Raw genomic sequence first — 17,314 nt, forward strand, 5'->3', positions numbered from 1 at the left:
AAAATATTGTAAAGCATCAAACTGTCTGTTAATTGGATATCAGTTAAAGCAGTGATACAGAGACATACATGGGAATACTTGACATTCAACAGCATAATAATAATGCAGATCTGCAGTTTTTGCCATGGAAAAGTAGCAATAATGCGATAATTTACTAAGAACCATGTAAAAGGTAGTCATTGATAATATCTATGTGCTTTGTAGTTAAGTGAGGTAGAGCAGCAGTGCTGAGACATGAAGCAAAGCAGTGGGGCAGCACTGAGGCCTTTCGGCAGAGAAGACTGAGAAGTTAGATCAGACACGCCTGTCAGCAGGGTTGAGAAGTATTGTGTAGAGAACTGTATCCTCAACATTTTGTGACCTATTATCTTCCTTAATAGACCCCATATTTGTGAATATTGGCAGTGAGTTTTAGGTGGTGGTTTCAATGAATCCCAGGACCCAGCAGAGAAGTAGAGTGATGTGGGAGGGATGGTTGGTATCAGGAATGGTTGAAGAAGGATGGGTGGTAAAGGTATGCTCAGCCACTGCCCTTTGGCAGTCAGCCTTGGGCGAGTGTGGAAGTGGATTCTCCTTCTTTGCCTAGCCAGAGGCGGTCACACATGGGCACCATGCTTGCAAGGAGAGTCAGAAAATATATTGGATGATAGAATGCTTTGTCCGTGTGTCTGTGTTACTGGTTTCTTTTAATTCTTTCTAGAATTTGAATTATTTATCAATTTAATAGTACCTTTGAAACACTGTTCATTTGGAAAATAAAACATTCTGTTTCCTGGAATTCGGAGAATTTTTAGCAAAAGAGAATAGTAATGAGTGATATATTTTTGAAGGTATATGCCTCTCGTTCTTTATCTTTAAATCAAACATTTTTCATTGAAGACAATAGTAAGAAAACTACTCTCGGCAATTTTGTACATTAATAACCTACATCTGGAAGTCACAAACACTAAGGTGTGAAGCAACAGTAACCCTTGCTATGACAATTAAGACTGTGGTGAACTTGGCTGGGCCATGCTTTCCTGTAGCCGGGCATATTTAATGATGTCATAGGTTTTACTTCTCTGTCTGGAGAACCAAGGTTCACAAAGTAATTCTGAATTTTGTGATCTGCTGTGGTCATTTCCAATTGTCACACAACACATAACATAAAATGTGGTCTCTGGCACTAAGTCTGCTCATCTTAAAAAATGTTGACCTTAGAAAAATCATTCGAAGAAAGGACTCACTTGGGATTACAAAAGTATTGAACACTTAATCAGAGTTGTGCTTCATAGCGAATATAACTCATCATCTGCTTGTGATGACAACAAAGGCAAATAACTTGGTTGTTTGCAGAACAGCAATTAATAATTTCCTAAAACTTAGATTTGGCTTACCAAGGAGAGTGTAAGGAACCCTAGTATTACAGTGGGTTCGGTATTGGGGTGCTAACTTCAAAATGAGGCTGTCTGCTCCTGTAAAGATTTGCAGTTTCAGAAACCCTAAGGGGAGTATTATTCTGACTTACTGGTTTGCTATGAACTAAAATCAATTTGAGAGCAGTGTGTTTGGCTTCTTATTGGTACCAAGCAGAGTTTAGAAAGCAATTTAACTTTCATAGCACCCTGAACTCTCTCTATTTCTTTTATATTTTTCATCCTAGTTTCATGAGATAAGATGTAGCATTTAAAAATAATTCATATTAATATTAAGGCACCTTTCACAAAAACTAGAAGTTATGTTAACCTATATTTTAAAGCATTTTACACTTTTCAGAAGTCCCATTTAACACAATGAAGTTGTGGAGATAATCTGATGGATGTATGTATATAGAAAGAGTTGAATGATAGACAAGATTGATTGCAACTTACTTATCTCCCATAGTTGAGAATTACATTTCTGAAGTCATTGTTAGGAGTAAGATGCATACTTTTGCGTTCCTGATGCTACGATTGCCCAGATTCCGAATGGCCTCGATTTGCTATTTGAAATAGCGTTCTTAATATGTTCATATCGCTCAATTAATCTTTAATTTAAACCATTTTGCCATATTCTTGGTAAATGTGACAACAGCAAAAATAATTCCGTTGGAGAAGACAATACTAAATGTTTAAAAATCTTATTACTATTGGATATTGATCTATATAATCCAAATTTTTTTTGAAGACCTGAAAAATACCTAGCCTTGTTTTGAGTACTGAGAACACAAAAGAAAATAAAACATTGTCCCTTTCCCTAATAAAAACATCCTAATAGAAAACTGGGAAGAGCCTAAAAGAAACAAAAACCATAATGATTTTATAGAAATATGCTTTAATAGCCCCAATAAAAATAGTCCATTTATTTATTGAATACGTATATTAAAGAAACTTTTATGATGTTGCTGTTAGCTGCAGTCGAGTCAGCCCCAACTCATGGTAACTCAGGTGTTTCAAAGGCTGACTGCTACACAGGGTTTTCTGGACTGAGATCTTTATGGGAGCAGGCCACCACATCGTTCTTATGCAGAGCAGCAGAATCAGTTTGAATGAAAAACCTTTAGATTAGCAGTTTGAAAATTAACTGTTTGAACCACCTAGGCTTTCTTTACTTTGACGCAAGGCTCTGACAAATAAAAAAATATGCGCGTCTGGCACCAAAATAAAACCAGGTATTTCAGTGTGGCCTCAGATGCCATAATCTGCTTCTCTAAGCTGCCAAAAAAGAAACAAATTCACTGCCAGTGAATTGATTCAGACTCACAGGGACTGGATAGAGCAGGGTAGAACTGTCCCTGTGGGTTTCTGAGACTTTGAGTCTTTGAGGGAGTGGAAAGTTACACCTTTCTCTGACCTTGTGGTTTGCAGCCCAGTGCTAACCACTAGGTCATGAGAGTTCCTGATCTGTCAGCTATAGTGTCCTATTATTTTTAGTGGTGATTTAGAAGTCTTCTGACATGAAATATCAATGAAGAATTTATTATCTTTAAAAATAAATTTTATTTTACTCTCTAAACAAAATAGTGCCTGATTTTAAAACTCACCCATTGCCATAAGCTGATTCCTACTCTACGGGGCAGAATCGCAAGTTGAAAGCATTACAGGAGCCAAGCATTGGGTTTGAACAGTTGGCCTTGCTGTTAGCAACTCAATGAATAACCCACTACACTATCAGGACTTCTGTTTTTGTTTTGTTTAATACAATTTATAGTCGTGGTTATTAATTACAAATGATAAAAATAGAAAATTCCTGGGTTTGCAAAATGTCTTCTTTCTACTGTCATACTAACATAGAAGTGGCTCTCCTATGGCAAACAGGAAAATAATATGACATTCATAAAGTTAATTAGAAACAACCGCCCCCCACCCTCCAAATATGCCCAGGACCTCTCATATGCTCAGTTCTAGGGCAAAAGGAATTAAACTGATGTTAAATAGAGAAAACATCCAAAATTACTTGAATAGACCAATGTTATCAGAGAAAACTCTTAAAAGTAAAATGGAGGCAGTAAAACGAATGAGAAAGGTATTATGAAATAAGCAGAGACAGAGAGGTGCGAACTTTAAAGATAGAGGAGGTGGGCCATGAGCCAAAGAATGTGTGTAACTTTGGGAGCTGGAAAAGCTAAGAATACAAATGCTCCATTAGCAAAGAATGCCCTACAAAAGTTTGATCTTTGACAATGAGATTTACATTTCTAAACTGCAGAAATATTAGATAATAAATGTATGCTCTTTGAATTAATCCACTAAATTTGTGATACTGTGTTATGGCAGTCATAGAAGTCTAACATACCATTTATATAGCTAAATTTATTGTTTTGAGATAGCATACACTTTCTGATAAAAATGTATTTCTTTTGTGAAATTATACTACTAATGGGGTTCCTTCTTGCTCTTGGTATTGTTGCTTTCCTGGAATTGATCACTGTGCACAATAGAATGAACAACTAGGGCATCCTGAACAATGTTATGCTTGGGACCCTGGGTACAGCCACTGCATCTTGTGTCTTCCCTGGGGGTCTTCCTTCTTTTTCAGTGACTCTCCACTTTACCAAGCTTGATGTCCTTCTCCGGGTGACATGTGCAAAGTACAAGAGATAAAACCGTGCTGATCTCCAGTCCAAGGTTCAACCTGGCTGCATTTATTTGGTTTGATTTCAGTTGTCTCTAATATTATGTACTTTCAGGTAAAGGAACTGATGAATGAGGGATTCTAACTTGAAAAGGAAAAGCTCCACACACAGCTTCTCTACGCTTCCGCAGAAATTATGCTACCTGTGAATCTTTCTCTGACTGGAGAATTCTTTGATAGTAAAAACGTTTAAACCTCTGCAATTCTAATTGCTCCCCACCACGATTCTCATCATCTCAATCAATTGAACACACTTTTATGAAAGCTTAAAATCATTAGATAGTGAATATTACTAACTCCTTTTACAGATGAGAAATATTTTGTTTTTCCAGATTTAGTGAATAGTGTTAAGGCTTTTGCAAAATGTGACATCAAAGCTAGCCAAATGTTTAGATTTTCTGAAACTGAACCCAAGGCTGTACCAATATATCTCCTATTACTGTAAGTTAAACACCACTTAATATAAAGAAAGAAAATAAAATCATACTCTAGATAAGTTGATCTGCTTTGGGGCATCCTCCCCCTGCCATTTTCATTTGGATTTAACGTTCAGTTCTAACACAATATCTAAAGTCTAGTCAGTGTACTGAAGAGGCTACTCCCTCCATTACTCTACTCAGATGACTAATGGCCACACTAACCAGAAAGCCAGATGTGTATAAACAGGAGATCCTAAAGAAAGTAGGAAAATGGAAACAAATGCAAACTTTTATCATCATTTTAGGAAATCCTAGTGTTCCTTCTTGGATTTAATTAGGTGATATTAGGATTTGGATGTGTTTGTTATCATTTTTGTTTAGGTTTGTGTCCTACTTTAACTTTTGTAAGACAGATTATATATAGGGTAATTTACTTTCTATTTCTCATAATTTGTGTAAATTCATAATGCATTCTGCATTTTAACTTTTATATTTTTCCTCTCTAAATATATTTATGGAACTAAATTGTCTCTGACATTATTCTATTTGTAGTGCATGCTTCCAAAAAATACACTCTTTGCTATCCAGTCTATTTCAACTCACAGTAACCCTACAGCACAGAGTAGAACTGCCCCTGCAGACTTCTGAATCGGTAAATCTTTACTGGCGTGGAAAGCTTCTACTTTCTCTAGTGGAGTGGCTGGTGGTTTCACACTATTGACCTTAACAGCTCAACTTGTAACCCAATTTATATTTTCAGCAATTAGCAAAATATTTCATGAATATTCAAAATAAGAGAGAGTTCAGATTGCTGAGTTTGTTGTCATATATTTCACAAAATATAAAATTTTCAAGAGAATAAAGTTTTTCTTAACTATAAGCACATTCATATTTTATAAGTCTAGCACATTCTCAATAGCTTTGTATATTTATTTGCAAAGGATTTTTTAAATCACTTTTCACTTTTTTGAGTTGTCACAATCATAAAGTACTTTTTGGTCTTACATAACAAAGGATAGTTAAAAATGAAAGGAAGTGTTGCATAATAGTATAGGCACCAACCCTATGAAATAACCATTAACAACAAAGTATTTTATATAGTGCTATGTACTCAAACATTTTATTTTATGCCAGGATTATGCATGTATGCAAAGATTCTTAAATTCACACGAATGAAATAATGGAACACTAGAGAGTAATGATTGTCAAATTTTGATCAGAAGTTACTAAGCAAAAGTTTACTTTGTTTATACTGCAACCTCATTTAGGAGTACTGGTGATATAATGGGTTACACATTGGTCGGTAACAACTAGGTCAGCAGTTTGAAATCACTGACTCCTTCAAAGGAGAAAGATGAGGGTTTGGGTACAAATGTGCTTCTGTAAAGATTTACAGCCTCAGATACCCAAAGGGACAGTTCTATTCTGTCCTATAGGGTTGCTATAAATCTAAATCATCTAGATAACATTGACTTTGTTTTGTTTGCTTGTTTGTTGTTGAGTTTGTTTGTTTTTGGTAATCTTGTTTGATTGTTTCATATATTTACGTAGGAAAAAACTGAACCACAGTGACATACGTAGTCTGATGGAATGGTTCAGGATCTGATTGTAATGATTAAGTAGTATTTAGTTAAAATACATCTATGTGAACTTTTGACACAGTGGCTGCAACAAGGGTCCCAAGCCTCAGAACAATTGTGAAGATGGCACAGGATGAGGCAGGGTTTTGTTCTACTGGAAACAACTCAATGATATCTAACAACATGTGGTCTTTTGCTACTTCAAATTAACTGGCTCTTGGGGTAACACATATTAATCCCATCCATGAAATCATGCAAAGTTTAGGTTGGCTTAAATTCTGAATTTTAATGAGTTATGTACACTTTTCACTGAGCTAATGAACAAATAGTCAATGAAGTTTATGAATAGAATATTGCAGTGTTTTTTATTCCAATTTTCTTTTTTATCAGTTGTAAGTGTTGAAGTAAGTCTACATATATTCAATAATAGATTGGTCTTATCATATTCTAAATCAATAATCTCTTTGATGACTTGAAGGAGCTCTCGTGGGTATAGTGGGTTACATATTAGGCTGCTAATCTCAAGGACAAAAGTGAAACTATTCCAGTCAGACTGTGGGAAAAAGATAAGGTTATCTTCCTCCATAAAGATGTACAGCCTCACACCAACTTGCCACCTTGGGACAGGGTTTAAACCTCTCTGGCCCCACATTCAGGCGATCAGGGATCAGCTATCTCTTTTTCTTATTTCTCTCTTTGCCACCACAGTCAATATTAGCAAGCATACTGTGTGTTTTTCCCCCTTGTGGCAGTTCTGCACACATCCCAAAGCAGTGCTACACACGGCACAGCAAGCGGCTCAGCTATCCCTTTATCTATTTTTCTCTCTTTTTTTCTTTCTTTTCTTCTTCTTTCACTTTTTCTTCTTTCTTCCTCTTCTTCTATCACTTCTTTCTTTCTCACCACAGTCTCAGCTGATTCAATTTTTAATTTTTGCTGTTTTCTTTTTGTGATATTTTTTTGTTTTTATTTTGTTTCATCTTTGAATTTTATGTGTGTGTGTTAGTTTGTTTGTTTAGTTTTGCTCTGGTCTTTGTTTTCTCCTTTCTCTCTGTTTCTTCTTTCTCCTTCTCTTACCTTTCACAAGCCACTACAGGCTTCCAGGCCACTCCCCTCCACCTAGGGAAACTCTGACAGCCCAGGTGGGAGAGCTCCCACCTGCACTTATTGGCTTTACACACAGCTGGGGAAATTATGCCGGCCATCCACCATACCTCAAATGGCTAGGGAATCTCCCCTACAAACGGCTGGGTAACTCCTGCCTACACCCCAGGGCACTACAAGTGACAGAGAGAACTCCTGACCACCATCTGTGGTGCTCTATGCTGCTGTGGGAACATCAGCTGAGCCTCCTTCATGATCTCTTGGACTAGGGTAATTTCGCCTGTGATATACAGTGCTCTCCACCAAGGAGGGTACACCCACACCCCCTCTGTGGTACTCCAGTTGCAGAGGGAAACAACACATGCCATCTGAGGCACTCCAAGCCTTGTGAGGCACACCACTATGGCTTAGAGAGAGAGATCAGCCAGTGAAACGCCATCCTCATGTGCCCATAACCACCCAACCAGCATCCCGTGAGAGGACTATCCACCTCACATTCCAAATAATGAAATACTGGTTGACTAGGGTAAGAGTGAAACCACAGGAAGATACAGCATTAGCCTGAGCCCCCAGTGCAGCTACCTGTAGGTAGTTCATAGAAGCACTCATACAAGTCCCCCAAGAGAGAGCCCAGTTATCTCCCACTCTGGAAGACAGTGCCCAGATCCTCTACAACAGCATATAGACAGCAACAAGCCCCAACAGCCTCAACGAACATGTAGGAGAAACTGAAGACAATGCCGGAAGAAGTCATGAACCTAATGACATGCAGAGAAGAAGCAGACATTGACCTGCCACAGAAAGAAATTTTCAGAATGTTGCTTGGAATCATACAGGATATGAGGAAAGCAATACAGAAAAAGGATGAAATGATAGAGGAGATAAAGGCAACACACCAAAGGGAAATACAAGACTAAGGGATATAAAAACAAAATCCACTAGCAAATTAGCAGACTTTTCCAACAGACAAGGAGGCAGAGAATCACACCTGTGACCTAGAGGATAACCAAGCAGACCACATCAAATGGGAAAAGCAGTTCAATAAGACAATCATAGAAGCTGAAAAAAACCTGAGAGCCATGTCTGATGCTATGAATAGGAACAATATTAGAATAATTGGACTACCGGAACAAGACACATCAAGAAGTCAACAGTGAAAATAGCAAGGGAATTCTTCAAGTAAAAGTTCTCCAGTCAGACTGAATCCCAAGAAGTCACCATGACACATAATAGTTTAATTATCCAACTAAAAGGAGAAGGAGAAAATCATAAGAGCAGCTAGAGAAAAACAAAGAGTCACCGAGAAAGATACCCAAATAAGAATGTGTTCAGACCTATCAGTGGACATGATGAAGAAGAGAAGGTAGTGGAGTAACATGTTCCAAAAATTGAAGGAAAATAACAGAAACCCAAGAATACTATACCCAGCCAAAGTATCTCTTAAGATAGATGGAGAAGTAAGAGTCTTCCCAGACAAGGAAAAACTCAAATAATACATAAAAAGAAACCCAGCCCTCCAAAAGGTCCTTGCCAAACCAGTATGGGCAGAAGATCAACATTCACAGAGTGCAAATAAGAGACTCACATAGAACAATTCCACCCAGAGGGCGACAAAAAGAAAACAGCCCCTACAATAGCATTAGCTCAATAGTGGAAAGAAGGCAAGAATGAACCACACATACACACACACAACACAAACTGATCAGATACGTAGGTAGGAAAACACCCAACACAAAAGGTACAAGACGACATCACAAAGTACACAGATGGATGTAATAACACTGAACATCAATGGACTGAACTCAGGCATTAAAAGACAAAGGCTAACAGACTGGCTCAGAAAAGTGGAAGCCCTCCTCAATAAATGGTGCTGGAAAATATGGATATCTACCTGCAGAAAAATGAAGCAAGACCCTATCTCACTCCATGCATAAAAATAAACTCAAGGTAGGTCACAGACCTTGAGGTAAAACCCCAAACTATTAGGGCCATTAATGAGGGTATTGGGACAAAAATGAGAACCTTGGCATAGGGAATACATAGGCTATCAGAAATAGGGAAGGATACAAATACACAGGAGTCACAAATTGACAAATGGGATATACTGAAGAGAAAGCACCTGTGTACATCGAAATAATTCACCAAGAGAGTCATAAGAGAGCCCAGACTGGGAAAACATCTTTAGCAATGACACATCAGACAAAGGCCTTATTACTAAAATCTATAATACTTTGAAAGATTACAATCAGATAAAACCTAACTGCCCATTAAGAAGGTGGGCAAAGGAGTTGAACAGAAGTTTCACAGAGGCAGAAATCCAAATGGCCAAAAAATATATGCAAAAATGTTCCCAATCATTAGCCATAAGAGAAATGCAAGTTAAAGCAACTATGAGATACCACCTAAAATCCTCAAAGATAGGCCAATTCAAATAATCAAAAAGTAACAAGTGTTAGAGGGGCTATGGGGAGATAGGAACTCTCATCAACTGCTGGTGGACTGGTAGGTATATACAGCCATTATTTAAATTGATTTGGAGATATCTAAAACAGATGGAGATTGAGCTACCATATGACTCAGCAATCCCCCTACTGGGCATATATCTAGAAGAGGCAAGAAGCAAACCACGGCCAGACATGTGTGCTCCAATGTTCAGCACAACACAGTTCACAATTGCAAGGAGTTGGAAACAACCCAAATTTCCATCAACAGATGAATGGATCAAAAAACTGTGGTACAAACATGCAATGGAGTACTACGTATCCCTAAAAAGCAGCAATGAATGCATGAAGTACATTGCTGCATGGGAAGAACTGGAAGAAATCATGCTAAGTGATGTAAGCCAAGCACAAAAGGACAATTACAACATGAGTTAACTGAGGTAAACTTTAAAAAAGGGTGGGTACAGGGGAAAAGCTATTATATACATACATCCCTGGGGTGAGGTCTAGGAACTATGGCAGGGGCCAAACCCAATCCACGAATACATACGGCAGCCAACTAAATTAGAGGGGAAAAGAAAGAGAAAAAAAAGAAAAGACATCGGTTGGGAGGAGTAGTTCACTAACCCACCCAAGGGGAGGGTAGTATTTATATCTCCACAGGAGAGGGAGAGAGAGACCAGGCTTCAGCCTGATGTGCCAAGATGTGAATACAATATACCAGCATGTACCAGGGAACCAAAAGAGAGGTCTGCGGGGCTGGCCCCAATCCCAAATATATGGACACCACTCCCCCACCCCTCCCCACCCCCCGCCAGAAAAATGCATTTCAGAGGACAGCACTGGGGCTATATCTTGGGGAGACAGGCACGTCAGATTAGAACACATGGGAGAAATGAAAAGAGATGGAGAAGCAGGAGAGGACATCCTGGCCAATGAAGGCCTGAAGACGATGTTCCTGCTCAGAATAGAAAACTGCACAGTAGGATATAGGACTGGCCTGACCACAGGACACGGTGTCCCTCAATGAACCATGGTGCTGCGGAGGATAGCACTGGAGACACAGTGCGGGAATAGTGCACAGTCTGGTCCCATAATGCTGGGACAAGGCACAGGGCATGCAGCAAAGCGATAGGGGGAGCACAGTGATGAAATCCCCAGGGAATACCAAAAATAGATGCTGGAGACAGAGTGTGGCACCCCATCAGACTTGACTGGAAAACACTTGTAAAAGTCAACAAACAGACTTGAACTATTTTTGTCAGTGACTTTCTTTTTGTTATTGTTATTTTGCTTATATTGTTATTGTTGTTTTTGTTATTGATTTGTTGGCTTTGACTTCCTTCATTGTTTTATTTGGCTTTACCTGGGTTTTGCACTTATTAATGTATCTGCATGTCTCTCTAGATAAGATAGGTGGGCTCTATAACTTGGAGATAAAAAGAACAGGAATTATGGTTCTGGGCGGATACAGGAGAAGGGTAGGTGGCAGAAAGGAAGGTTTGGGAATAGTGTGGAATCAAACCAGGACAAGGGAACAACCAGTAAACTAAATCAATGGAGAGAAGGGTGTAGGATGTGTAGTGGGGCTTAATCAAGGGCAATGTAGCCATGAAGAATTACTAAACCCGAATGAAGGCTGCACATGATGGTGGGACAAAAGTAAAGTAATAGAGGAAAGAACCAGGAGGCAAAGGGCATTTATAGAAGCCTAAATACAGGCATGTACATATGTAAATATATATGAATATGGAACGAGAGGAGAATAGAACTCTGTACTCATATCTATATGTTAAGAATTAAGGTTGAAGATGGACATTGGGCCTCAACTCAAGTACTCTCTCAATATAAGAACATTTTGTTCTAACAATCCGTCATTCTGTGATGCTCACCTTCCTGACACTATTGCTGAAGACAAAATGGGTGCACAAGCAAATGTGGTGAAGAAAGCTAATGGTGCCCAGCTATCAAAACATATAGCATCTGGGGTCTTAAAGGCTTGAAGATAAACAAGCGACTATCTAGCTCAGAAGTAAAAAAGCCCACATGGAAGAAGCACACCAACCTGTGTGATCATGAGGTGTCCATAGGATCAGGGATCAGGCATCTAAGACCCAGAATAAAATCACACCCAATGTGAATAAGGGGGGTGGGGACGCATGACGTAAAGACCCAATACCCATCTGGAGACAATTAGACATCCCCTCACAGAGGTGTCACAGGGAAGAGAAGAGGCAGTCAGGGTACAGTATAGCACAGATGAAACACACAACTTTCTTCTAGTTCTTTGGTGCTTCCTTCCCCCCACTATCATGACCTCAATTCTACCTTACGAATCAGAATAGACGAGAGCATGCACACTGCTACAGATAAGAGCCCACAACACAGGGAATTCAGGATAGATAAACCCCTCAGGGACAACAATGAGAGTAGAGATACCAGGAGGATTACGGAAGGGTTGGGGGAGAAAGGTAGAGTTGATCACAAGGATCAACCTAGAACCCCATCCTAGGGGGAATGAACAATGGGAAAGTCGGTGAAGAGCGACAGGGGGTGATGTAAGATATGAAAATAATGATATATAACTTATCAAGGGTTCATGACAGAGGTCGGGCAGGGGAGGGAGAGGAAAGAAATGGGAAAATTATATCAGCTCCTCAAGTTGGAAGAGAATGCTTTGAAATTGATGATGGTGGCATATGTGCAAATGTGCTTGACACACTAGATGAATGTATGGATTGTGATGAGATGTAAGAGCTCCTAATAATAATATTTAATAAAAAAAGAGAAAGAAAAGTAAAATGTTTCCAAGAATGGAATCACATATTTCACAAATATATTATGTGTAATGGAGAGTGCTTTGAAGATGAAATAGTTGTTTTGTATAAATAAATAAACAAATAAATAAATACATAGCTTTCAAAACAATTCTGGTGGCTTTTTTATGGTTGTTGTTTTGGTTTTTTGGTTTTTTGTAACCCCTTCATAATCAATTTCAAAATTTTGTTTGTATTTCTTCTGAATTTTTTTCTTTTTGGCTTTATATTTCTCACCATATATCAACATTCTCTTTCATTAAGTTGTTTTGGGTTTTTTTGGGGGGTTTTGTGGTTTGGTTTTCCATTTCCAGTTTTTCTATTCCCTCCTTTTTTAGCTTTTGAGTAATTGTTGACGTTTTGTTCAACAATTACTAAAAGGGTATATCTATTCCTTGTTTAAAAAAGAATTTCAAGGAAAGAGCTTCAATGATTACTCTGTTACCTAATGTTATAGTTTGTCTGATTTTAAATTTATAACATTACCTAATGTTATAGTTTGTCTGACTGTTACCTAATGTTATAGTTTGTCTGACTTTAAATATTTTATGACAATACTTTCAATTCTGCTCCATATTTTTTCTCATTCTATCCATGGTCATTTATTGTGACCCTGGTCAAATGGTCAATGGAAGCTGGGCATCATGTAGTTCTTCTAGTATCAGGGTAAATAAGGCTGTGGATCGTGAAGACTAGTTTTTTTCTTTAAGCTTACTGTTTTGCTCCTAGTGAATAGAGTCAATTGTAGTATCTTACATAGTTGCAAGCCTTCTTTTAAGTTCCCAAGTGCTATACTTCCCTAGGTGAAGATTATGATTTTGTGTGTGTGAATTGTGTTATGTCAATTGACTGAATTGTCCCATGAAACTAAGCTTAAAAAATCAATATTAAAAGATGTTTAGCTATTGTGTCATAAATTAATATATGTCACTCCACCAAGGTATTTGTATTTATACATATAGGTAGATATTCCATAGTCTGTCTTCATCAGGAAATGCTGTTTACATTGTTTGCCATTGGGGACCTTGTGGGCACTTGAAATACCGGTGACCTAGCAGCTAGCACCATAAGAACATGAAGTCAACACCGTACCACACACAAACACACATGTGCTGGCTAAGAACTAAGAAAGACAAGGATGAGCTTTGCTCAGTGGCAATATCATAGCCAGTGAGGTTTATCCGAGGCACGATTCTTGCGAATTGAAAACTTTTCCCAATTCCCCACAGTGACGTCTTGAAATATAGTCGGCATTGGTAATTTTTGACAGTCTCTATGGAGAATGAACAAAGGAAAAAAAGGAAGAAGGGTTTGTTGATCTACTTCAAAAATATATTGGCCAGTGATAACCTTATAAATAACAATGGAACATTGTCTGATACAGTGCTAGGAGATGAGCCACTCAGGTGGGAGGACACTCAAAATGCCACTGAAGAGGAATTTATTCCTTAAATTTGAGTCATTCTGAATGAAATGTATGGAAAAAAGGTTTTGGCATTTTCATTTTCTGACATGGCATGACTCAAAGCAAACATTCATTCATAATAGAAATGTAAAATATATGAATGTTATTAAAACTGAATGAAAGTCATCAAAACTGAAGTGGAATGCATAAACAAAAAATAAATAGGCTTCAGTGGGCAGAAATAAACTGATACTGGACATTTTTAATTGAATAAACTATGCCAATAATAATTATTTGAAGATGGATAATGTCATATTCATGCTGTCAAAAGAGCATTTGAAGCTCTATCTTGAAGTAGAACATTGTTAATGATGGGATAATATTCATATACCTACAAGGAATACCAGTTAATACGACTATTACTCGTTTTTAATGCAATCAATAATGCTGAACATGAAAAAATAGAAAATTATAAAACAATTTCTGCCATTTGAAATTGATTAAGCATGAAATCAATGTGCATTGATGATTATTGATTATTAGAAGGTGAGATTTGGAAACAAAGAAAGTTGTAAAACATTTCCTTGTTTACAGAAACAGAGACGGTAATTGCGTGATTGAATTTTGAAAAACCAACTAGTTATTCATTGGAAATACTATTTTCAACAGTAAAGAATGCAACTATATACATATGGAATTCATCATATGAAATACACAAAAGCAAATATATTAATTCTGTGGAAAGTGATAACAAAGAAGAGCAGTATCAACATTCACAACAAGTTCAGGGATGAGGTCTAAAGAGACCATCAATTGCTCATAAGCAAGTACAAGAAGAAGTTGATAACAATTAAAACAATTCCAGGAAAGCCAAGGTATGTGTCTTTAATAAATCCCAAGAGATTTTAGAAACCATCTTAATTGATTCATTGAACACTAATGACTGAAGACCAAATGAGTTGTGAAATGACATATATGCAGAAAGCAGAACCATTAGAAAGATTTTCAAACTCCCTCTTGAGCATGTTGTTGATGTGTGCTGTCAAGTAGATTCTGACTCATAAGGACCCCACGTAAACCAAGCATGATGTCTTTTTCCAGGGACCGATCTCTCCTAGTAACATGTCCAAAGTACTTGAGACATAGTGTAGCTAGCCATCCTTCCTTCTAAGGAGCTCTCTGGCTGTCCCTCTTCCAAGACAGATTTGTTTGTTCTTCTGGAAGCTTATGGTCCTCTTGAGAAATCAAATGGAAGAAATGATGAAGTAAAAGAGCTTAACTGTGAGGTCTAGCCTCAGCCTCTTGGCTGAGAGTGTCCTGAGGGGTGGCTATGCATTTGAAGGAAAATGAAGAGACACAAAGTGTGCAGTGTGCTCACCTTTCCAGAAGTCAGGAATAAGAAAGAGAGCGATTGTATTCTCCAACGGGCTTATATAGTCTTGGAGCCAGCAAGCATTGTCTATCATAGTGTTTCAAACCAGTAAAGATGTGCATTAAGGCTGCATTATTTTACCATGCACAACCAATCTCTATGCTCTGAAGATAATCTGAGAAACTAGACTATATGAAATGAACATGGTATCAGGACTGGAGAAAGGTTCATTAACAACCTATGATATAAAAATGATACCGACTTGCTTGCTGATAATGAGGTGGACTTGAAGCATTTGATGGTGAAGATCAAAGCCCATAGATGGGTAATCCCTTTTACTATGGGTTACAACTCAATATAAAGAAGCCTAAAATCTTCATAACTGGACCAAGAGACAATAGCATGCCAAAGAGAGAAAAAAATGAAGTTTTAAAGGATTTAATTTTGCTTGGATTCACAATAAACACTCGAGAAATCAGTAATGAGAAAAATCAAAGGATATATGGCATGCAGGTAATCTGCCAAAAAAGACCTATTTAATATCTAAAAGATTACACTTGTCTCTATAAGAACTTTGGTGCAACCAATCCATGCCATGATCTTTCCAACTACCTCATATACATGGACAACAAATAAAAACCTGAGAAGAATCGATGCATTCGAATTATAGTAATGAGAAGAATATTGGATATATCATGGTCCACCAAGAGAACAAATCTGTGTTGGAAAAAAGTACAAGCAGAACCCTCCGTAGAAGGGAGGATGGAAAGACTTCGTCTCAGATACGGTAGAAGTGTCGTCAAGAGAAATCAGGGCCAGGGGAAGCACATGATGCTTGGTAAAGTAAAAGGTCAGGGGAAAAGTGCGACTCTCAGTTAGATTGGTTGATACAGTGGCTGCACCAATTGGCTCAAACAAAACAATTGTGAGGATGGTACGTGTTGGCAGTGCTAAATTCTGTCCTACATAGGGTCACAATTAGTCAGAACACACCCAACAACGCTATGGCCAAACAGATGGCAAAATATGCCACTGGTTTTTTCTAGCACTTTGTTTTGAGCGCTCTTTTTGCTGTTGTTAGGTGCAGTCACATCTCTTCTCCCCCACTGAGACCGACACTCAGGAGAAAGAAATGCCTCTCCATCCTTATAATTGCTCCACTTCTTGAGCCCATTGTTGCCGTGCTCCTGGGTGCTCTAAGTCACTGCATTAAGTGCCAGTACATGTGTAGTTAAAGTTTTTGTTTTGAGTTTGGGGAGTTTATTTTTAGTAAAAACTTTGTCCTCCTTAAAAAGCGATCCGTCCTTACATGTAATGCCAGTAGAATGACTGCTACCTAAAAACGGATAGAGTAATCTAATAAAACACCATATTAGATAAGTAAATGAATCACCTTAGTTCTATCAATTGAACTCTGCAATTAATAATATGGAAATAAAATATAAAGGTTTTTTTCCATTAAAATGCTTTTGTTGTCACTGTGGTACTTCATTTATGTATTCCTCTCTTTGCATGAATGGGCCTGTCCTTCCCCCTTATTCTTACTGAGAGCCTGCTCCCAAATAGGGTATTTTCACATAAGATGTCACCAAGCCTGGTTTTTCTGTGGACTTCAGGCTAGGCCAGGTTCTCATTTGACTAAATCTTGGGAATGGACCCAGGAGAGTGATCCAGAAAGGTAAAAAGAGTTCAAAAGTTGCTGAAAAGCATAATGAAACAAGGAATGGATGATTACATCCCAAATTGGAAATAAATGTGTGTAAAATAATTAGAGACTTTGGAACAACAACAAAGTTATTGGAACTTTCAAAAACACATTAAAATGAATATGTATGAGATAAATTATTTGCTAACTTTTGTACAACTCTCCGTTTTGTTCCTATTATCGTCTATCGTTATCAAGGCACTTAGTCATCAGAGCACACTTCTGGGTAATGCATTGCACATTCTGACTCACTGCGATCGAGTCCGTTCTGTTCACGGCAGTTCCATGGGGCAGGGTAGAACTGCTCTATGGATTTCTGAGGCTCTATCTCTTTATGGCAATAGACCAGCTGGCGGTTTCTAACTGCTGACCTTGCATAA

At 38.0% G+C, this 17,314-nt stretch overlaps 1 non-coding gene across 1 annotated transcript; it reads left to right on the forward strand.

Annotated features, from left to right (window-relative positions):
- The first annotated feature begins 13,593 nt into the window (after window positions 1-13,593).
- LOC115870172 lies at window positions 13,594-13,734 on the forward strand. Its single transcript, XR_004046549.1, has one exon. It is a non-coding gene; the product is annotated as a U4 spliceosomal RNA (small nuclear RNA).
- Window positions 13,735-17,314: the final 3,580 nt, after the last annotated feature.

Source organism: Echinops telfairi, unplaced genomic scaffold (genome assembly GCF_000313985.2).
Source record: "Echinops telfairi isolate 266 unplaced genomic scaffold, ASM31398v2 ScPeMD7_443;HRSCAF=831, whole genome shotgun sequence".
NCBI lineage: Eukaryota > Metazoa > Chordata > Mammalia > Afrosoricida > Tenrecidae > Echinops > Echinops telfairi.